General features: G+C 46.8%; 1 protein-coding gene and 1 non-coding gene across 3 annotated transcripts in view; both read right to left on the bottom strand.

Annotated features, from left to right (window-relative positions):
• CAMK1D (calcium/calmodulin dependent protein kinase ID) overlaps positions 1–21,235 on the bottom strand; it is a 336,799-nt gene that overhangs the window by 256,696 nt on the left and 58,868 nt on the right. The window lies entirely within an intron of this gene.
• Positions 15,622–15,752, bottom strand: LOC118608837. Its single transcript, XR_004953211.1, has one exon. It is a non-coding gene; the product is annotated as a U6atac minor spliceosomal RNA (small nuclear RNA).

Raw genomic sequence — 21,235 nt, forward strand, 5'->3', positions numbered from 1 at the left:
CATGGGGTCCCGTTGGTGAGTTCAGATCACCAAAATAAGCGTTTTCCCCCTCCAAGTGTATCTCCAGGTGCCTCCGCTGAATTCAATTAGATCTGCATAACAAAAGACAGAGCAGCGGCAGGCTGTTTATCACGCTGCCCAGCAGGCTGCCGCAGAGATGCAAATGTATAAGGCACAGAAGCTTATGGAAAAAGAAAAAAAAACAAAACAAAAAAAAAAACGCTAACATCTCTCAGACCACACACATCCCTTTCCCTTTTCTCTGCCATTTCTCCGAATAGCTTGTCCTGGACACTGTAACTGCCAAGACAGAATTCATGGCTTGGGAAGAAAAAAAGAAACTGTATTATTCAAACTTTCTTTCCTTGAACTTAAAGGTTATTACTGAAAGGGACCGGTGAGATTTCTTTAGATGGAAAAAGGCTATTTCTCTCTTCACTGAGCTGCCAGGTAGTATAAGCAGGAATACAGGTGAGCTGACCTTGAGGCCCTCCCCCGCAAGAGGCTCTATACTTCCACCAAGCTGGGAACCTGACTTACAAGAAATGACTTACTGCCCAGACTGCCCTCTCCTCCTCCCACCGTGAAGCTGCGCCTTGGGCTCAGGAGCAGGGGAGGAGAGGCAAGGAGAGGGAGCGGGAGCAGGAGCTCCTGCACTCCCCTCTCTTCAGAGAGCTGCTAAGAGGATTAAAGAGGTAATTGTTGCTTCTGGAGCTCTTCAGCTATGAGCTGCTCTATAAATACCAATAACCACCCGCTGGCGGGGGAAACCACATCGCATCACCGTGGAGGTGAGTGCCACTGCCGCCGCCGCCTGCATGAAGGCCAGGCCGTGAGGCCACACGAAGGCCAGGCCCTGAGGCCGCACGGAGGGAGCTTGTGCCCTCCTGAGCGCCCAAGGTCACCATCGAGTGGCTCTGGGTTCAGGCTGCTTCAGTAGCCAAGATCCTGAGACCTGAAAAGGGCAGTTCGTGAGCCACACGGCATCCCGCTCCCACTGGAGACTGGAGCTCCCTGGACCACTGGCATCGGCTGCGCCTACTGACTTCCAGCCAATGTGCATTTATTAAGCACCGACTGTCTCCCTGAGGGGCAGTAGAGGATAGCGGTTAAATGCATGGAACGAGGCTGCCTGGCGGGAATCCAGGCTCTGCCCACTCACTCGCTGTCTGACCTTGGGAAGCCACCTTGACCTTGAGAAGTCACCTCACCTCTGGGCACCTCTGTGTCCTCGTTACATGGGGATGATAACAGAATTCATTTCACAAGGTCACTGTGAGGATTCAACGGGTTCATCTGGGTCTAGGACCGTCAGATACACAGCTGAGTGTCAAGAAACTTTCTAAGTTGCTATGAAACTTACCTACCAAATGTATCGCTCCACAGCATCTGATTTATTCCTTGAGGGTTTTAAGTCAGATGCGGACTGGGCGCTAACCCACGTGGCGACACAGAGAAACAAAAGTCGAAGTCCCTGAATTCGGAGCCCCAACAATGAAGGTGTCTAAGCGTTTTTATCTTTCCCTGGCAGGCAGCGGCACATACATGGTGTGGGGACAGAGTATTTATCACAGACGTCGTTTAGAATTGCTGGCACACAGCGATAATAAAGCAGACTGACTTTTAATCAATGTTATGATTGTCTGGGCAATTGTATGGGCAATGCCCTCTCTTAGCTCCCGCTCCCAACCCTTCCCTTTGCCTTTGCACCCACGCATGCCAGGACCTCACCTAAAAGAGAAATAGCCGCTCACCTGGACCCCTACTAGGAAGCCCTTAGTCCATCCTGGGCAGTGAGCAGAATTCCCTCCACCGCGGGTTTTGAAGTTTACTTCCCATAAAGCAAAGAGCACACCTGCCGTCAGCCAGGCCCAGGTGTGAACCCCTGACCCCACTTAGCTGAGTGGCTAAGCGTGTTGGTCCCCAAAGCATGGTCCCCACACCAGCAGCAGCAGCCACAGCAGCACCTGGGCATTTATCAGAAATGTGACTTCTCCAGCTCCCTCACTGACCTACTGCATCAAAGCTTTGGGGGTCAGGCCTGGGGGCCTGCCTGTCTTTTAACAAAACTTCCAGGGGATTCTGATGCCCATTCAAGTTTGAAAACCACCGTCTTCAAGAAAGTTACTTAAGTTTTTCTGAGTTACAGTGTCTGGAAGTCAGGAGCTAAGGAGCGAGCACACTGGAAGGTCGCCACCCTGGGTTACACACCGCCATGACCTAACAGCCAAATGCAGCGAACACCTGTCCATCATCTTACCCCTCCGGCATCTCATAGCCAGCCGCTCGCACCTCCCTCAACTTCCTCCCTTCGACTTCCAGCAGCCACCTGTCCTGTGGGCTCCGCTGCTCTGGCCTTCAGGGCTGTCACACCTCGTCCTATCTCCTCCAGCCCATCTACTGAAACCCCGTCACTCCTGCCCTGGAGCCTGCATGATGCACATGAAGACAGCAGGATGGAACAAAGCTCCAGGCCAGGTGCCAACTCTTAATCTTGGCCCTATCGCTTTCTCCATCACCTAAAATGGGCATGCGAGTAGACAACGAAGAGGTCAGTCTTCTCTCTGCTCTTCTCTTCTGTCTATTTTTTCCTCTCTGGAAATCTCATCTCCCTGGGCACTGGGATGACCTCCACAGCTACCTCCAGCCTCAGGCTGACCCTGAGCTCTAGACCTTTATATCCAAGCACCGACTTAACCTCCACCTCGATGCTCCACCAGCATGCGAGATCAAGTTATCTGAAAGTGAACCCGTTATCCTTTCCATAACATCTGTTCCTCTTACTGTATACGTCACTCCAGTTCTTTAGTAATGGGACTTGGAGCAGAAAAAATAAAGAGCTAGGTTTGCTAGGGATGAGCACGGGGAAGCCTACTGAGAAGGTTCATGGAGCCGGACAACGCAGGTGCTATTAAGAGTAAAGTAGTGACTCACTCCAAATTCAAGTTCAAAGTAGAGTACAAAAATTTAGGTGGAAATACTTATAGCATTTAATATCAAATTGCTCGCCTAGTTTCATCTGTCACTTCTGAAACAGACCAAGAAAATACTAACCTTTACTGCAGATTCCCAAAATAAAAAATCTTGCCACAGTAAGAGAAATTTCTGTAAAGAAATATAACCGTCTTCTTTGAGTAAGAATCTAAATTCGCACTAATTATACAGTATCTTTATTTCATTTTCCAGTTCCATTATATAGTCACGTTGTAATTATCGCTACCCCGCAGATCATCGGCAGGCCCCGTGGAGAGGCCCAGAATAGCTGTGCGCCCTGCGATCTCTCCAAACCCTCCCTCTTGCCAGTCACCCCCAAGTAATGGGGCCATCCAGTCGCCCAAGCTAGAAACCTGGGGTTCACTCTGTTCCTCACGTACCACCATGAAGTGCAAGCTCATGAATTCCTGCAATTTCTACTTCCCGGACGGCGCTCACGTCGGCACTGCCCCCTCCCTGCCTCCCTCAAGCCCACCCCCCTCTCCACCGGCATTCCCACAGCTCGGGACGCAGCCACATCCTGCTTGGAATTCGTCGGGAAATGCCTTCCCATCTCATAAAGTGGGAAGGAGAACCCATCCTAAAACACAGCCCTCCTGAAGCCCACCTCCTCCATTAAGCGTGATTCATCTGACGGGGTAGGACAGGAAGGAAGGTGGAGGAGGAGGCGGCTGCCATGCCCGTGAACACCACTGCATTCCAGTTCCCAGACTCAGATCTAGGAGGGGTTCAAGCCTCATGGGGTACTCAAAACAACCCGAAAGCAGGGACTTGAACAGACTTCTACTATATGTTCATAGCAGCATTGTGCACAACGGCTACCAGACGGAAGGAACCCAAGTGCCCCGGGATGGAGGACCAGATAAAATGTCTGTCCACACGGCTAAGTATCATTTGCCCTTGAAAACAAATGGAATCCTGTCACACGCGACGGCAGGGATGAACCTCGAGGACATTAATGGTAAGTGTAATAAACCAAACACGACAAGACAAATTCTGTGTGATTTCACTTATATGAGGTTCCTACAGGAGTCAAATTCACAGAGACAGAAAGTAGAAGGATGACGGCCAGGGCTGGGGAAGGGGGGAGGGGGAGTTGGTGTTTAATGAGGGGCAGTGTTTCAGGTCGGGAAGACGAAGAAGTTCTGCGGGTGGCCGGTGGTGATGGTGGCCCAACGATGTGAACGTACTTATTAATGCCACTGAACTGTATGCTTAAAAATGGTTAGGACGGTAAAGTTTTTTATGTTGTATATATTTTACTATAACCAGAAAATGGTAAAAAACAAAACAAAACAAAACAAAACAAAAAACAATCCTCTTGAAAGAGGTACCAGTCAGGGTCACTGTCACGGACTAGCTGCTGCCCCTTCTCCAATGACTCCCAAAGGTTCTGTCAGTGTTACTGCCAGCTTCTCATCGACTTAGAAGTAGCAGGGACTTAAGTGTCTCATAAAAAAAAAAAATTTCCTTTTATTATATAGCAAAATACCATTAAGTCACATGAACGTATTCCTTTAATGCAAACATCAGATTCCATCGGCGTACACAGCGTGTTTCGTTAATAACCAATGTTGCTCTAAGAACAGGTTCCGGTATTGCCTTTTCAGCACACATCGTTCTGAGAAAGTAATGCTACAAGACGCTTCTACCAGATCCCCCCACAAAGACAGCAGGGACTTCTGAGCAGCCCTCCCGGATCAGGTCTCCACCTGTCTCTAAAGAAAAAGAATTACCTGCACAGATTTCAGACCCTCTTCCCCACTATTTGACACCTTTCCGTAGCTCCTGCAGACCAGCAGGATGCTATTTCCAGTTAGAAGTCAACATGGAGACCTGTGATCACTGGGCTGAAAATAATCATGAAAGGGCATCATAAGCTCCCTGCCCCCCGGCTGCTCTGCAGCGTGAGGGGCAGCGAGCTGGGCCATTGGGAGAGCTGACTATGGGCCATCTGGTCACCCAGGGGAGACTCCCTTGCTTGAATGCCAGCTCCACTCCCTGCTGTCTGAATGCCTTCCTGTAAATCACAGCCTCTCTGGTCTCGGTTTTTGGGGTTTTTTGTTTTTTTTTTTGTTTTTTTAATCTAATAATAACAATTCCTACCTCTTACAGGTGTTATGAGGGTTAAATGGACTGATATCTGTAAAACGCTCAGACAGCGTCTCACACATAATAAGGACCATGGAAGCGGTAAGCTATTGGTATCATGTTGACACACAAGCATCTTCCTCATGTGGCCACAGGCTCCTTTTTCCAAGTGTACCTTCGGCCCGTGGCTTCCGCACAGATCACCTTGCTAGCTGGCCCTCACCACAGGCCGCCCTGCCTAGGCTGGCTTCCGCAGGTGCTATTCCCCCCACCTACATGCCGTCTTCGCTCTGCCCCGCGTTGGCCTAGAAAACTCATCCGGGGCTGCCATTGTACCACTGGTGGCTTTCCTGACTCCTGGACACACTCGTGCCCACTTTCCTCTGTCTTTCCTTTGGCCCTTGCCCACCATTAGAGCGATGCCCACCTTGGACACTCAGCTGCTCACCTGGCTCCCAGGTAAGGAGCAGTGGAGCCCTGGAAGGCAGGGACTATCTTGCTTGTCCTTGTAAGTGCGGCCTCAAACATATCTTGTATCTGGCCACATACAAGACACCTAATAAAGCTGAATGAATGAATACATGAATGAGCGAATGAGTGAATGAATGAACGAATGAATGCTGAACGAAGGGAGAGGAAAGAAGGAGACAGAATAACGTTGCACGAGGTCTCCACATAGGAAGAAGAATAAGAGGAAGAGAAGCAAGGTTTATAATCACAGAAAGGGCAGAACCGAAGGCCACACGGGGCTGAGCAATCAGTGATGTTGTGCACAGACCACCTGAGGCTCACGGGTCTCGCCGGGGCCTAAGCCATCAAGGCCCGTGACAGATTTAGACAGGAATAAACAGAGACGAATGATGGGGATGGCGCGGCACCTGTATCTCAAAATGCCCTCGTACCTCAATGAAATGAGTTATGTGTCCCAAACAGCTAGCTGTGCTCTAGACAACAGAAAAAAAATCAGGGCAGAGATGGCTCAGGTTGAGTGGGGGACTCGCAGTCAGGCTCAGAAACATGGCTTTTTCAATGCGTCGCTCCTTATTAAAGTGAAGGAAGAAATCTGAGACCCGCTCAGTGGGCAGAGAGATGGGAGGAGAGCCCAGGTGGGGGAGGCGAGGGCTGCTCCGGTCCTGCCTCCCTCGATTCTCAGGAACTTGGGAGCTGAAGGGCCCTCGGCCAGCATCCTGGCAGCCAGAGCAGCTCCTGACCTTTAACCCTCAGTCTTGGTTGCTGAGCTCTAGTCGAAGACCCAGGACCCGGGTCACATGGTCGTCTGACCAGCCAAGCCAGCCCTACGCTGGCCACTAAGAAATGGTTCGCCCTCGTGAACGAGATGCTGTTTCCAGTGAGAAGTCAACATGGAGACCTGTGATCACTGGGCTGAAAGTAATCATGAAAGGGCATCATAAGCCCCGCCCCGCCCCGCCCCGCCCTGCCCTGCCCCGCCCCGCCCCCGCCCTGGTCGCACCTGGCCAGGCTGATACAGACCAGGGCAGCGTCCACGTCCCAAGCGGAGCCAGCCCGCTCCCCACAGCCTGCAGCGGGCATGTGCGCAGGCAGACAGTGTGCAACGAAAGGCCAGTCGGCCTCCACTTCTGATTCACTGGCAAAGGAGAAAGTAGACCTAAAAATAAACATGTAGAAGACACACCCGTGGGGAGGAAGGAGGAGGGAGAGGGAACTAATGCCCCGCCCCTCCGCCCCCCACCCCCCCCACACACGCACACACTGGGGCCTTGTCTAGTACAGAGGTGGTGGCACACTGGGCCATGACGCGCACTTCCAGCTAGGACTGGGCTTCTTGGGGTTCAAAAGGTATATACAGTATTTTGGGGAAAGACTTGGCAAAATGAGGAAATGCCCAGGATATGTCATTGAATAAGAAATGGAAGAAACACTATAAATGTAATTGTATGAACTATTTATACACATAAAAAAAAGAAAAGCCTTTAAAAATACATTAAAAATTTAACTGGCTATGTCTGATTAAAATTGACTTTTATATTCTTCTTTAAATCTTTATATATCATACACAAAGTCGGGTGGGAAGAAAGCACACTTTCCTTAACTTACAAAAGCAAGCCTGTATGTACTGAATTGAATAAAATCAAAGTTCTCAAAAGCATTAGAGAAAATCATTATGAAATCTGGGAGGCGAGTGCGACCCTCGCGGCTACTTTTGTTTATATAATAATGACATTTTGAGACAATCTGAAAAACCTAATTATCTGCTTGCTTACTGATATGTGAATATTTGGAATCACTGAGACAAACCTTTGGATCAAAAATAAAGCCCAAAGCCAATCAAGCAGAAAATTCACCATCCTTTTTTTCTGGTATTCATTCATTTACTAAAATATCAGAATACGTCTTAAAGTAGATGTTCGATACTTAAGAATAACCTAGTAAACCGATGACGTTAAATACAGGAAAACAATTCTGCCAGGTATAACCAGCTTCGTGAGAACCAATTACACACAAATGCTTAAAGGAATAACTTAACACGTTCATTGTCAAATCCCTCGAAAGGGTCATTTCGACTAAATTGTTCTCCAAGTAAAATATAACATTATTTCCTCCAGAAGCTTCAGATTTGAAAAACGGATACTTAAAACCTTATTAAATAATGTTAGACTATAAGCATATTTGCCGAAGCATTTTATTGTATTAGCTTTTCCTGGGAAGAAAAGTTCCCACATAATAAGCTGCTGTTATGCACGGTTATTTGTTTAAGGACTAGCAATTTCTGCGAAAGGTGTGTCTTTTCTCTTCTAATCTATGGCAGAGAGTAGAGCAAACCAAATAAGGGATATTATGCAAATGCTGCCTCTCTGGGCTCGGCCTTAGCGGAAGCGGGAAGGAACGAAGGGCTGCCGGCACCCCAAACGGCAGGCCTGGCTCAGGAGAGAGGGGAAACTCTGAGTTACCACCGGTACAGGCTGACATCCAGACATCGAGTCTACACCTAAAATGCGGAGGGCGGGAGAACCTCCATCTCCTCACCTGCAATGCTAGATTGCACTCAGGAGAATAAAAATGCCGGGTGGTACTTCTCCACCTAAATAGGACCGAGAGCATGTTCCCACTTCAGAGGCCCCCCTTTAGGCTCCGTGGGGCAGTGACTTCAGGGGTCCCAGCAATCGAAGAGCTCCTCGCCCTGCCCGTTTTCATGCTCAGGGACTCTCTCCCTTGGGAGAAGGTGACTCAATTTCCAGGGGCCTGAATGGCCCACTTTTCCAGGGCCTGATGCTGGATGGGCTGCTGAGGACAGAGGAGATTTGGGACTGCGAAGAACCTGCCAAATAATGAATAAAAAGAGGTACCCCCAGGCTGCCTCTGCCTCATTATTTGGTTGCCTGAATCCAATAAGAAAACAACCACGTGAAAGGAAAGAATGACAAAGGCAGCACTCATTCCTCTCAAACCTTCTGGAAACTCTGCCTCGGAAGGGAGAGGGTGCGGTCTGGGATTTGGGTGTGGACCCGACGCAGAGCCCCTGCGAGCCTGAACCGCCGCATGTGTTCCGTCCACGTGGGCTGGCGGCTGGCGCTGGGGCTGCTCTCAGGCTGGACGGGCACCCGCTAGGGGAAGGCTCATCCCCGGAAAAGGCAGAACAAACGGAACGAAGCTCCCTCCTTGCATTATGTGCTGCCGAACAGTCCTTTACCATTCTCAACCCCAGGCCACCCTGGGAAAACCTCCCCTACCCGACCGAGGAACCCCCTCAAGTGATCCCACACTCAGCTCCCCTCTGCCACTGGAACCAGCCTCAACCCAGCAGATGTCCAGAAAGTTCTGGTTCCGCCTTTGCCACGGAAGCCCACAACCTGGCTGTTATTCTCCCCAAACATACTTCACCATTTTAAAATCACTTTAAATGAAATCCGCAAATCAAACACACAGCACGGGTGGACTATGTATCGGTGTCGACATCCTGGTTGTGATAACGTGCGACAGTTCTGCCAGATGCTGCCGCTGAGGGAGACCGGGTAGAGGGAACTTGGGGATCTCTGTTTTATCCCTTATCACTTCAAATAAATCTACAATTACCTCAATAAAAACTCCAATTAAAAGACAAACCGAAAGGCATACTTTATAAGCTTCCTGTGAACGAAGGCCAATCAAGAGTCCATCCTTCCTCCAGATGGTCAGACAAAGAGAGCCCGGCTTCTGTAGACGCATCTGTAGTTCATTTGTTCAACAAGGACGTGTGCCACCCTGGAGCACGCCCGTTCCTACGCCAGGCACCCCGGAGCCTGTCTCGGCTGATCTCAGAAAACGAACAGCGATAAGAGGAAAGTCATGAGGTAGCCCTCGTGTGCCTGAGCTTTTCTTTCACAGGGATGAACGTGTTCAGACACACATCAGACAGGTGCCCTAATAAGGTGGGGACATGGCTCAAGCAACGATTCGTCAGTTTCCGGAGCTCCAGCCGCCCACCCAACAGATGTGCAGGCGGGCTCCCGGCCACCGGCTCCTGTCATTTACCACACGCTTAAATGTGACGATGCCCTTCCGTGTCTGCTGCTCTCTGCACATTTAGGAGCAAGTTTCTCAAGGGCCCCAGAGAGAAGACACGGTTCGCTTCAAAATGATTTGTCACAGCCTGTGTGCCTTTTAGCCAGAACGTTCCAAAGATCATAAGCCAATGTGCTCCTGGGCCAGACGGTCCTCATTTCTATTGCTTTGTTTGGTAGCTATTCTTTGTCTAGACCAGATGGGGCTATCACTAGTGTAAACAGCCCTTTGGAGCTCCCCCCCGGGCAGGGAGGCGACCTTCCTACAACCCAGAAAGGCTGAAGACACAGTCCCAGGCACTGAGCCTTCCCTACGAGCACAGCCTTGAAGGACTGACCATCTCCCTTGGTACACTTATTGCTGATTGTATTTATCAAAGCATTTTTAATCCATCATGTCACTGGCTCCTTACAATATTTATCAATATTGAAGCTAACGCTCTCAAATATTCGTCAGTACTGGGTGACTCCGAAATTGATGATTCGAGACCAGTTTAGCCTTTTCCTGGCCTCCTCCTGTCTCGCAGGGTGTTTTGCCACATTTCCACCAGTGGGCAGGCAATAGTTTAAGAGAGAGAGAGAGACAGAGAGAAATGAGTCTTGAGTCAGAGAGGTGAAGTTGCAGCCGTGACTCAGTGGCTGACCTTGCATGAAGCCTCCCGGAGCCTCTCTGTCTCTTCAGCTGTAATGTGAGGGTGGCGCCCACATCACAGGGCCAAAGGGATGATTAAATGCGTGCGATGACCTGGGCAGAATTTGCGGTGGCTGCTCGAATGTGACTCCTTTTGTCAAAAGTGGTTTTGAAAATAAGATTGGTTCAACAGAATAAACAAGAACGAACCACCAACATGAGATTATCAGAGAGTTTTGATTATTTGCAAGAACCCCTGAGTTCATGGGTAACTGAGGACTGTCTATAATTAGTGGTCGCTACAGAGATGCCCATGAGCGAGGGTGGGGAAAGGGGTTCTTTTTTATTTTCATTTATCTGAGTTGGTAAATAAATAAATAAATAAACAATGCTGCCTGGTTATCCTTCAATCAGAAACCCACAACTAGAAGCAATGCAGGTCGCTAAAACTCTACATATTTTATGGGTGCATTCCTATCAGATTTCCACATTACGACGGTACCTTCAAACACAGGGGTTAGGAATGATTAATCTTTGCCCGATGCCCAGAATGGCTGCGGAATGAGTGTGCTATTTAATCTAACCTGCTTACAAGAACTGCCTGATGAGCTATCTGTAAGTGGCTGAATTTCAGACCATGAAATCTTACAAAACGTATTTGGGGTGAATAAACTGACGGCTCCTTTCTGCCCTGCCTGACATTAGCCACTAATGCCAAACTTCCCAAATTGGCATCCATGTGCCAGGGGGTGGCGAGGCCACTAGGTTACAGTGGCACGTCTCCCTCGAGGATCAGTGCCCATCAATGGGAGAAGCATCCCAAGATGTCTGTGTGTTAACTGCTCTCTGCACTCGACGGGACCCAGGGGGAGGCCGGAAAGCCCTGCTGAGTGCGAAGGAAAGACCGATTCGTGGAACACCCACCTGCCGAGGCCTGTGCTGGGTGTCTGCGCATCCTTCGTCCTAGTTCATTTCTTACCTAGTCATCCAACAGTCATGGGAGGAAGAGCGGGGAACAGCCAGTGACTTTTATTATTGTTTTGGGATGCGTTTTAACTAGAGCCCAGCTCAGCATTGGGATCCCATCCTTCAAGTCGCCGGCTGCAGGTGAGAAAAAGGTGGCAGGAACTCGGTTGTGAAAGCACACGGGTGACAACCTCGGGCATGGGAAAAGTGTAGACGCAGATGTGCTGGCGGGTGATGAATTCTTGCTGATTACTTTAAAAGGTGTGCGTGTGCGTGTGTGCGTGTGTGTGTGTGTGTGTGTGTGTGTGTATCTCGTAGAGCTTACTTTCATTTTTGAACCTGATTAGCCAGGAAATAAGTTTGCTCCTGACACAAATTCCAGCTGCTGTTTGCTCAACAGAATTTTGCCAAGAGATGCCCCTTCTCTGGTACAATGCTTAGTTCCTCTTCCCTGCCCACTCACCATGTTCCTTGTTTGTGCTGCTGTTAAGTGCTGCCCTCTGAGTGCTTCTCGACAACACGGGAGGACCCCACTACCTCAACTGGTCAGAAATAAAAGCTCACAAGGACGTGGAGGAAAGCGAACCCTCGTACCCTGCTGGTGAGGTGCGAATTGGCACAGCCGCTGTGGAAAACAGCCTGGGGATTCCTTAAAAAATTAAAGATGAAGATGCCATAAGACCTAGCAATATCACTTCTGGATAGTTAGCAAAAACAAAAAACAAAAACGCTCATTCAAAAAGATATCTGCACCTCTATGTTCATTGCAGCATTATTTACAATAGCGAAGATCCTGTAACCTAGTATCCATAGGCAGATGAATGGATAAAGAAAATATGGTGTATGTATGTATATATACATAAACACAGAGAGAATGGAATAGTACCCATAAAAATAATGAAATCTTGCCATCTGCGACAACATGGCTGGACCTAGAGTATATTATGCTAAGTGAAATAAGTCAAAGACAAATATCGTTATGATTTCACTTATAAGTGAAATCTAAGAAAATGAAAAAAAAGGAATAAACAAAACAGAAACAGATCCACAGATAGAGAACAAGCTGATGGTTGCCAAAAGGGAGGGGAGTGAGGGATGGGTGAGAAGAAAAAAAATGAAAAAAAATTATACAAGATTCTGTACTGAAAACTGTATAACATAGTTGACAAAAATTAAAGAGAAAATAAATGGTGGAGGAAAGTTGTGTTTGCAGACGTAAGAACACACAAAAAATGAAAAATGTAATACTCCTAAAATTGATTTGCAAATTCAGCATAAACTCGATAGGGGGAAAAAAAAGTACCATGACTCAAATCAGCCTCCTGAACCTGTTCTGTCTGTCCTCTGACCCCTCTACTGTCTAATGACACATACGACGCAGAAATTCTGTGTGGCGAGCCCCAGAGTAAGAGACCAATATCAGCTCTTTCTACTTCTCTTGTCCTTACTATGGTATTTTACACCCATTCCGTCAAACTGCCTTGAGACTCTCATGAAGACAGTCAAATGCTTATCAGCCATCTACAAAACTCTTTACAGGACAGAAAAGCAAACTGTCCCGTAAAGTACGCGCACGAAAGAATCCACTTATTTTCCAGGAAAGTATCCAAATTCGGGCTTTGGCGAAAAACACTTAACACTGCCTGTGAACAAAGACGCATCCTTCTTGTTGACTCTCGAGGGGGCTAAGGATCCTGCTGTGCGCAGATGCAAGGAACGCTGGCCGGGAATGCTCCAGTCAAGTGGACGCCAGCGGGTTGCGTTTACTGCGTATTTAGAAAACAGAATTGCTGCCAAGAAAAGCGGTCCATGGTTTATGTGACGAGCAACAACTTGTCCCTGCAAAGATGCCGTGGGCAAAACAAAACGGCTTCCACGCAGGGGAGCCGGTCTTCCCCTGAGGAGCACGGACGGACCGCGGCCCCAAATCAGTTGTGAACGACTTCACGGACTGTCCGACGGCTCTGGGTATGCCGACTTTAAAAAGGGCTCTCGTTCACCTGACACCCCGGACGGCAAGAAGGCATGACAGAAGCAGCCCGCCCGCCTTCGCTGCATCTCCCCGTCATCCTGTCTCATGTTTGCACCTCTGTTGCTCTTACTTCCTGTCTGGTAATTAAATTCAGGGAGAAAACGCAGCTTGGGGAGCACCCCTCACACGGCCTCTCAGTTCCCAGGTTCCTTGCAGCATCCTGCCTCATCGAGTACTTCTGCAAGGTTGCCTCACTCTGTTAATGATGGAGAATGGGACAGTCACCCCCATCATGGACAAGCTCTAGCGCCTCCCCCAGCCAGGCCCGGCGAAGCGGTGGAACATTGTCGTAAGGCCAGCACAGGCGGCCGAGGGGCAGAGCTCCTGCAGTCACTGCCTCCCCCTCGATCTACGAGGAAGCGAACATCACGTCCTCCTGAGGTCGCCTGGGATTCCAAGAGAACAGATCTGACAAAATTCTGAAACAGCCAGTCGTCAAAGATGGCCCAAGTCTCTTACTCAATAGAGAACAAGGAAATACAATAGCAGGAGTCCATCATCGCCTTTTCGTGCATTTCCCAGGATGACAGTGGATTCTTAAAACCCCTGGGCACTTCCTTGCTACTCTACAGAGTGGGGTTTATCATAATTAAGAAATAAGAATCTGTATTTCTCTGCCTTCTTCATTAAATCGCAAACCTAGTATGGTTTGTGAATGTGCTGGCTCCAGATAGATCCATATTTTGGACTTTGGTTGCCAGGAAAATTCCAGATTCCCAAGTCTGGGCTGTTATTCCTTCTTATCTGAGCTAGACTTAAGTTATTATAGATTTGGAGATGCAAGAAACACTTTGGTCATCACATTTTCCTATGACTTTGATCTTTGTTTCTCAAGTTTCACCAAAATTTTCATCAAACCCCCCAAAAAACAGAAAAATCTCTTAAAAAATCATTTCATCATAGAAACTTTAAAAAGTGACCATATTAATCTTTCATCTAATTCAGAAACTATGGAAGAGAAATGTGCTAGTAAAAGACTAGAACAAGAAAAAATAAACATAGGAGAAATATGTTTCAAATTTCTACACTATCTACTATGGAAATATTTCTATGGTATCTTCAGACAACTGTCATGAATAGAATGTGAGGGCTATGTGGTGCATGTGTGTGCGCTTCAATTTTCTGTAGTTAATATGTCATCTTAAAGAGACAATTTATTAACAACTCCTTGAACAGAAAAAAAAAATACTTATCATAGCAATACCTTGTCTATCTAACAACCTGTGATTACAGTCACAAACCATATAGATAACATTATCCCCAATACAGCCCCTCTGTTGCGAAAGCAAACTACAATGGTCAAATGTTTTATTCAGTCAACTGAATTTTAGTCTCCTGCCAACACTACAGTAGATGGGGGCCCAGTGACCTGACATAATGTGTTTTTATCTTGACTTGAAACTTAACCAAAGTGATAATAATATTATGGTAAAAATGAAATCCTGGCAGGTGTAGCAAAGAATTAAAAGCGAGAATTTACTCCCCTTTATAGTCTTGTGCATGACTCCGCCGTCCACAGATGCACCATCCACAAAAGCGAATGCAGAGGAATATCAATCAGCAATTAACTGTCTCTTCTCACCTCCCTCCCAAGGCCCTAGCCGCATGAACCTTCTCTCCTTCACCATCACCTATTTATTGTCTGCTTGTCCCTTCAGAAATGCCAGCTCCAGGAGAGCCTGGACCTTCAGGATGCCACTGACAGCCCATTGGAGGGGCAGCCTGGCTCGATAAGCATTCGAATGACTAAACTCACTGACCTGGCTTCTGAGAAAAGAAACGGCGTGGATGGCCTGACACTTTCACAATGCATTCAACCAGCTTCCCTTTCTACCACCTACTCCGGGTCTAGTTCAGCGGCAAAGGGCATGCCCACATGGATTCACTTTCATTGGTTGTTTGGTTTCTGCGTAACTCAAAAAGTCAGCACAATACAAAAACATATATGTAAAGGATTCATCCCTATACCTACTTGTAATTGATCCACCCACTTATGCCCACTATAGATAGGCATTTGTATTAGCTTCTTCTTTATCCTCCCAGTGTGCCTTTATGCAAATATAAGCAAGTTAATCTACATATCTCCATATTCCCACCTTTCTTATAAGGGTAGCATACTCTACAGGCTACTCTCCACCTTGCTTCTTTCACTCAGGAATGAACCTGGTCACTGTTCCCTCCCAGAACACAGATCTTCAACCGCCTCCTCATTGGCCACTTGATGGCTTCTGATGTTACAGTGTTACACACAAAGCTTCCACAATAACTCTGTACAGATGTTATTGCATTACAGATGCAGATGTACGTGTAGGAAAAATCCCCCCGAACGGGACTGCTGTCCCTGGAATGTTGGTTCACTCTGCTGGGTTCTCCTCCGGGAGCATTTTCAAAATGTATTGTTCAGTGCTCCAAAGAAGTGGCAGGACCTTACCTGGGTGAGTGTGATATAGGTCACCAGAACCTTTTTCTGCTCTTGTCAAGAGGAGTGCTAACTTAATTCTTCACTTTCATAAAACTCAGATGCTTTAAAATTTAAATCAGCACAGCATGCCTCAATGGTTGTCAGAGTTCAGCTTCCCTAATCTACTTCCACCCACCAATGCTCTAGTCTAGGCTAATAGATTTCTCCTCTAGTAATCTATTAGAGAGGAAAATAGGCCCTCAAAAAAAAGCTTGACAGCCTAGTTAATATAGGCGAAGTTAAATTTTTATAAGAGTATTCGGGGATTCTAAATTAGCAGCAAATAGTTTGTTCATCACAATACCCAAAATGATATGGAAAGAAATATATAAATGAATATTTTAAAATCTTATTCAATATAATTAAAGGAACCTCCTCCCCCACCCCATGAAACTATTTTTATTCTCAGAGCTTTTGATAATTTGTGACTTTTTTCACAGTAAGAATCTGCAATTACAAAATGATGCCTATTTGCAGAATTAATGAAAAGGTTCTTTTCTCACCCCTTCTAGGGAAGGCATGAAGAAACACACCTTAACACGAGAATCTTAGCTTTCAGGAAATTAACCTCCAGTTTAAAACATTTATTACAGTCAAGAAGCACAAAAGTAATCATGTGCCTTTGTATCAGTATGGATAGGCCAAGTATAAGCCATACTTGACTAAATTCATTCTTTGATTCATGCAGTTTTATATAACACCTTCGATTTACCTAAAAACCATTTGGCATGGCCAATACATGCTGGTAAACGTCAACTTCAATTCTAGGAACAGTTATTCTCATTAAGAACTTATACTCCATCCACCAAAGACATGGCACAAGAATGTTTTCAGCTGCTGCATTCACAATAGCCCCGAACTGGAAACAATCAAACGTCCAACCACTGTAAAATGGGTATCTAAATTTCACGTAATGGAATACTACATAATAATGTAAAAAAAAAAAAAAAAGAAAATGAACAATTGATGCATGCAGAAACATGAATGAATCTCAGGAAACGTAAGGATGATTCCACTTCCAGAGATTCGCACCAGGCAAAACTAATCTACAGTAATTCCCGAGGCCAGAATCATGATTACTTTTGGTAGGGAGTGTTTTGACTGGGAAAGAGCGGCTGGAAATGATCTGCATCTTGATCTAGGTATGTCAAAAAATTAAAAGTGAGAACTGCCTCATTACATGGGTTATAAAACAGTAAGACCTGTGAACTTCATATGTAAGTTATATCTCAACGTGCTGAGCTGGTCAGCTCGCTTCCCATCCAAGAAATTCTTACTCCAGAAGTGGGAACTAGAAGCACTTCCGCTCCCTAGGTCCGAGTAATACTAGCTTCTTTGCTAACTGGCAAGATGAACGTCGGAAATGGTTTTTCCTCGATGAAATCAGGGGTTTGTTAATTAACATGGTACGTGTTAATAATAGGGTAAAACTCCCTATCCTTGAATAGATGGGGTCTAAGAATCCATCCAACAAGGCCCGTACGTAGCCTGTACCTTAGACTCAGTCCCAAAAAAGGTCCAGCCATTCATTTGTAAGCATTCCGACTCCCTGATGCCTATCGAAAGGACAATGGAATCCTGCTTTGGGAAGATTGGCACATTTGCCTCAGGTAAAGCTTCCGTCCCAAGTGGTGGTCACAGCGCCTATGCGGCACAGAGGTGGGGCTTCAAGGTGGCAGAACAGAGCCCGTGACCTGGATTCCGCCTGGTTACTAACACGCGTTTCTTTAACACGTGTCTGCTGCTGAATTTGGTCTGAAACGTGCCTCCATGATAATCTGGGAATGAGGCTGTGGGAGAACAGCTAACCCCTCCTCGCCTCCAACTATACCATTCCCGAGCGAAAAAGCTAAGAGTGTGCATGGCCCACCTGGCTTAGTTCCGCTGTCAACAGGTTTGCAGACTGCGACGGCAGGGAAATATGCAGACACGCTCGTCACAAAACGACAAGTTCCCTTGTGATGTCCTATGAACCAAGTGAAGAATGGCCCTACAGGTGAGGAAAGTTGGGTAGATAGATGAAAGACCCAAAGAAAGAAGCCGACCACCAGGGAGCTCTCCAAGGACACCCGCAGTTCTTAGAGACATGTGTAGAGACAGAGAAGATATGATAAGCGTATTTGTAGATGACTCGAAATTAAATCAGATGAAAGACTGAGATTTCTAAAAGGTCTCGACATGCTGGTTTAGTGAGCGGGATCTAACAAGATTAAAGGTACACTGAGGTGCACAAAAATGAACAACTCGGCACAAACTAGGCAAGGCTCAATGGTAAAATCTGTCGTAATAGTTGCGTTTAAAACTTTAAGGGTTTTAGGTTAACAAATTCAGGTTCAATGTGAGTCACCGCATTGAAGTGAAGAGTGTTGTAGTCACCAAAACTGTAATGCATATATTTCAATAAACAGTTTACTTTGAAAAGGTGTAATGCAAACAGATATGTGTACACCTATTTTCACATCGACATTATTCATGACAGCCAAAAGAGGAAGCCATCCAAATGCCCCTGGATGTATGAATGGATTAACAAAATGTGGTATAGTCATGCAATGGAATATTATTTAGTCTTAAAAAAGGCAGAAATTCTGACACAGGCTACAATATGGATGAACTCTGAAGATGTTATGCTAAGTGAAATAAGCCAGTCACAAAAGAACAAATACTGTATGATTCCACTTACATGAGGCACCTGGAATTAGCAAATTTCATAGACAGAATGTAGAAGGGGGCTGGTTACCAGGGGTGGTCTGTGGGGACAGTTTCAGTTAGAGAAGATGATACCATTCTGGATATGGATGATGGTACCCAATGAATGCACTTATGCCACGAACTGTAAACCTAAAAGTAGTCAATGTTCTATTTTACCACAAATGCCAAATATATATATATATATATATATATATATATATATATATATATATGAAATGCAATCTTTTGCTCCGCTAATTTGAAGAGAAGCCATTGTCCTGCCCCACCCTCTGCTCTCGGAACCCATGGAAAGCGCAGTCTCTATACTTTGTAAGGGACCGGCAAACGCTGCCCGCCCAGGGCCCCTGGTTGCTGCGTCCCTGCCTCACTGACATCTTCAGGGGACCCGGATGGCTCACCCCAGCCCTCTCCCTCCACGACAAGGGAAAGCTCCCAAAACAAACGCAGCCTCAAGACACCAGCATCTTTGCCCCAGGTCCTGGGACCCAGGGGCGAAAGGTCTGTCACCCAGCGGAGCGACTCCTGGGGCACTCTGGGCATGGGCACCCCTTCAGGGGAGCCCAGAATTCCTCTAGGTAATAAATCTTCCAGAAAACCTTGGCTCTCCATCCCACTTCCTCTCTGCCTTGCTCACTGCACACACACACTCACAACCATCTTCAAGTCTCTGTCCCCTAAATGCAAACAAGGGATCGGTATATTCATTCATTGAACAAATCTTCATAGTCAGTTGGGGGAAATATTGAAGATGAATTTAAAAAAAAAAATTTATCTATTCAAGGAGTGCATGTTATCTGAATGACAATATTTATGGCATGACACTTGCAACAGAACTTATTTCTCTCGCCCCTCTAAATAAATGAGTCTCTGAAGCTAAGACAGAGGGGAGGAGGCCACAAGGCACCCGTGATGCTGCAGAGTGCCAGGTCGCAAGAGGAAGGTGACTATAAAGGGGAAAGAGTCGCCCGGACTCCCGACATCCCTTTCTCTGTGGCTGAGCCTCCCCGGGTCCCCTCCCTTTTCCCCCTCCCCAGGGCAGATGCTCTCAGGAGGGCTGGCCAGGAGGACCCAGAGGGCTGCAAGCTCAGCCCCTTCTCCCTCCCTCCCTCTCTGGAAGCCCACCTACTGTTTCTCCCCTCTCCGCTGCCCACCAGGAGAAGGGGTCTGCAGGGGGCCAGCACCTCCGGGCCCAGAGGTTCTGAATTAAGAAGCCCTTTGTGACCATATACCACAGTCCTCCCGTTCGCCTTTATCACGGATAAACTTCATATTCTGGTGTCCATCTATCTGACCCTTCAGCCCTACCTCTCAGCTGGTCCAGGGCTCAGGTGGGAAGGGCCTCATTCTTCACATGCATAACAAGATGGCCTGGGGCAGGTTGGGAAGACTACGAAGCTGGGAAGGGACCTCACAGGGGTACCGGCTGGCTGCGGAGCATGTGCCCCGTGGCTGCCCTGTGTTCTGAAACAGTGTGAGTTTTCTTGACAGGTAACCTGAGAGAGCCAGCATTCAGTCTCCTTGAATAAAACACCAGAGCCTCAACTAACAAAAGAAAATCAAAAGGACTGTCCTCATTTTCAGCTCTAAATGGCAGTATGAACGTTCATGGAGCATAGAAAACGCAAGCCCCAAAGCCTGCTGGGCCTGGATAAACCCGAGCAGCCCCTCCTCAAGGTGGGGGACAGAAAACTTTCATGCTTCCGAGGGCCTTAGCCCTTCGCGAGCATTCGGTTAGTTCTGCCTCCTCATTCCTCATATGAGGCAACTGTGGTAACACAAAGGAAATTCAGTACATGACACCTGGGAAACCTGCATATGAACGGGATGTTAGAGGAAATTCAAAATTATAAATTGTGTTATGATAATGTTATGTATAGGTCATTTTATGTATTATATAGATATATAGGTAAATTTCCTTTCTTCCTCCCTCCCTCCCTCCTCCCTCCCTCCCTCCCTCCTTCCTTCCTTCCTTCCTTCCTTCCTTCCTTCCTCGGAGGGATGGAGGAGTGGATATCCACACTAAGTATCGTTAGGGGTGGAATGTCAAGGTGTTTTTTAATAAGATATAATTGACATGTAACATTGTGTAAGTTTCAGGTGTACCATGCGTTGATTTAATACACTTACATATTGCAATATAATTACCACCATAGCACCAGCTAACACCTCCGTCATTTCTTTTCTGTGATAAGAACATTTAAGATCGAGTCTCCTAGCAACTTGCAAGTAGGCAACACAGTATTATTGACTAGTCACCACACAGAATGTGACATCTCCAGAATGCATTTGTCTTATTGAAACTTTGTACCCTCTGACTACCATCTCCCCACCTGAGCCCCCAAGAACCATCACTCTCCTCTCTGTTTCTATGAGTTTGGGTTTTTTAGAATCCACATATGTAAGTGAGATCACACAGCATTCATCTTTCTCTGTCTGACTTATCTCACGTAGCATAATGCCCTCAAGGTCCATCCATGTTGTCACGAATGGCAATATTTCCTTCTTTCTCGTGGCTGAATAATATTTCATCGTGTATATGTGCACACCACATCTTCTTTATCCATTTGTCTGTTGATGGACACTTAGGTTGTTTCCATATCTTGGCTATTGTGAATAATGCTGCAATAAGGTATCTTAAATTTACTTTAAAATACTTGAGAACTTTTTCAAATGGAGTGAGGTGAATGAATGAATGAGTGAATGGCCTGACCAAGGTATACGCAGCTGTTAGTGGTGGAGCTGCTTAAAAGTCAAGCATCATTCCTCCGGGGTTTTATACTCTCAACACCAGGGCAGCTACTCAAGGTGATGCAGCCTTTCAGAAAGCCATC

This window comes from Rousettus aegyptiacus, unplaced genomic scaffold (genome assembly GCF_014176215.1).
Source record: "Rousettus aegyptiacus isolate mRouAeg1 unplaced genomic scaffold, mRouAeg1.p scaffold_m13_p_10, whole genome shotgun sequence".
NCBI classification, from domain to species: domain Eukaryota; kingdom Metazoa; phylum Chordata; class Mammalia; order Chiroptera; family Pteropodidae; genus Rousettus; species Rousettus aegyptiacus.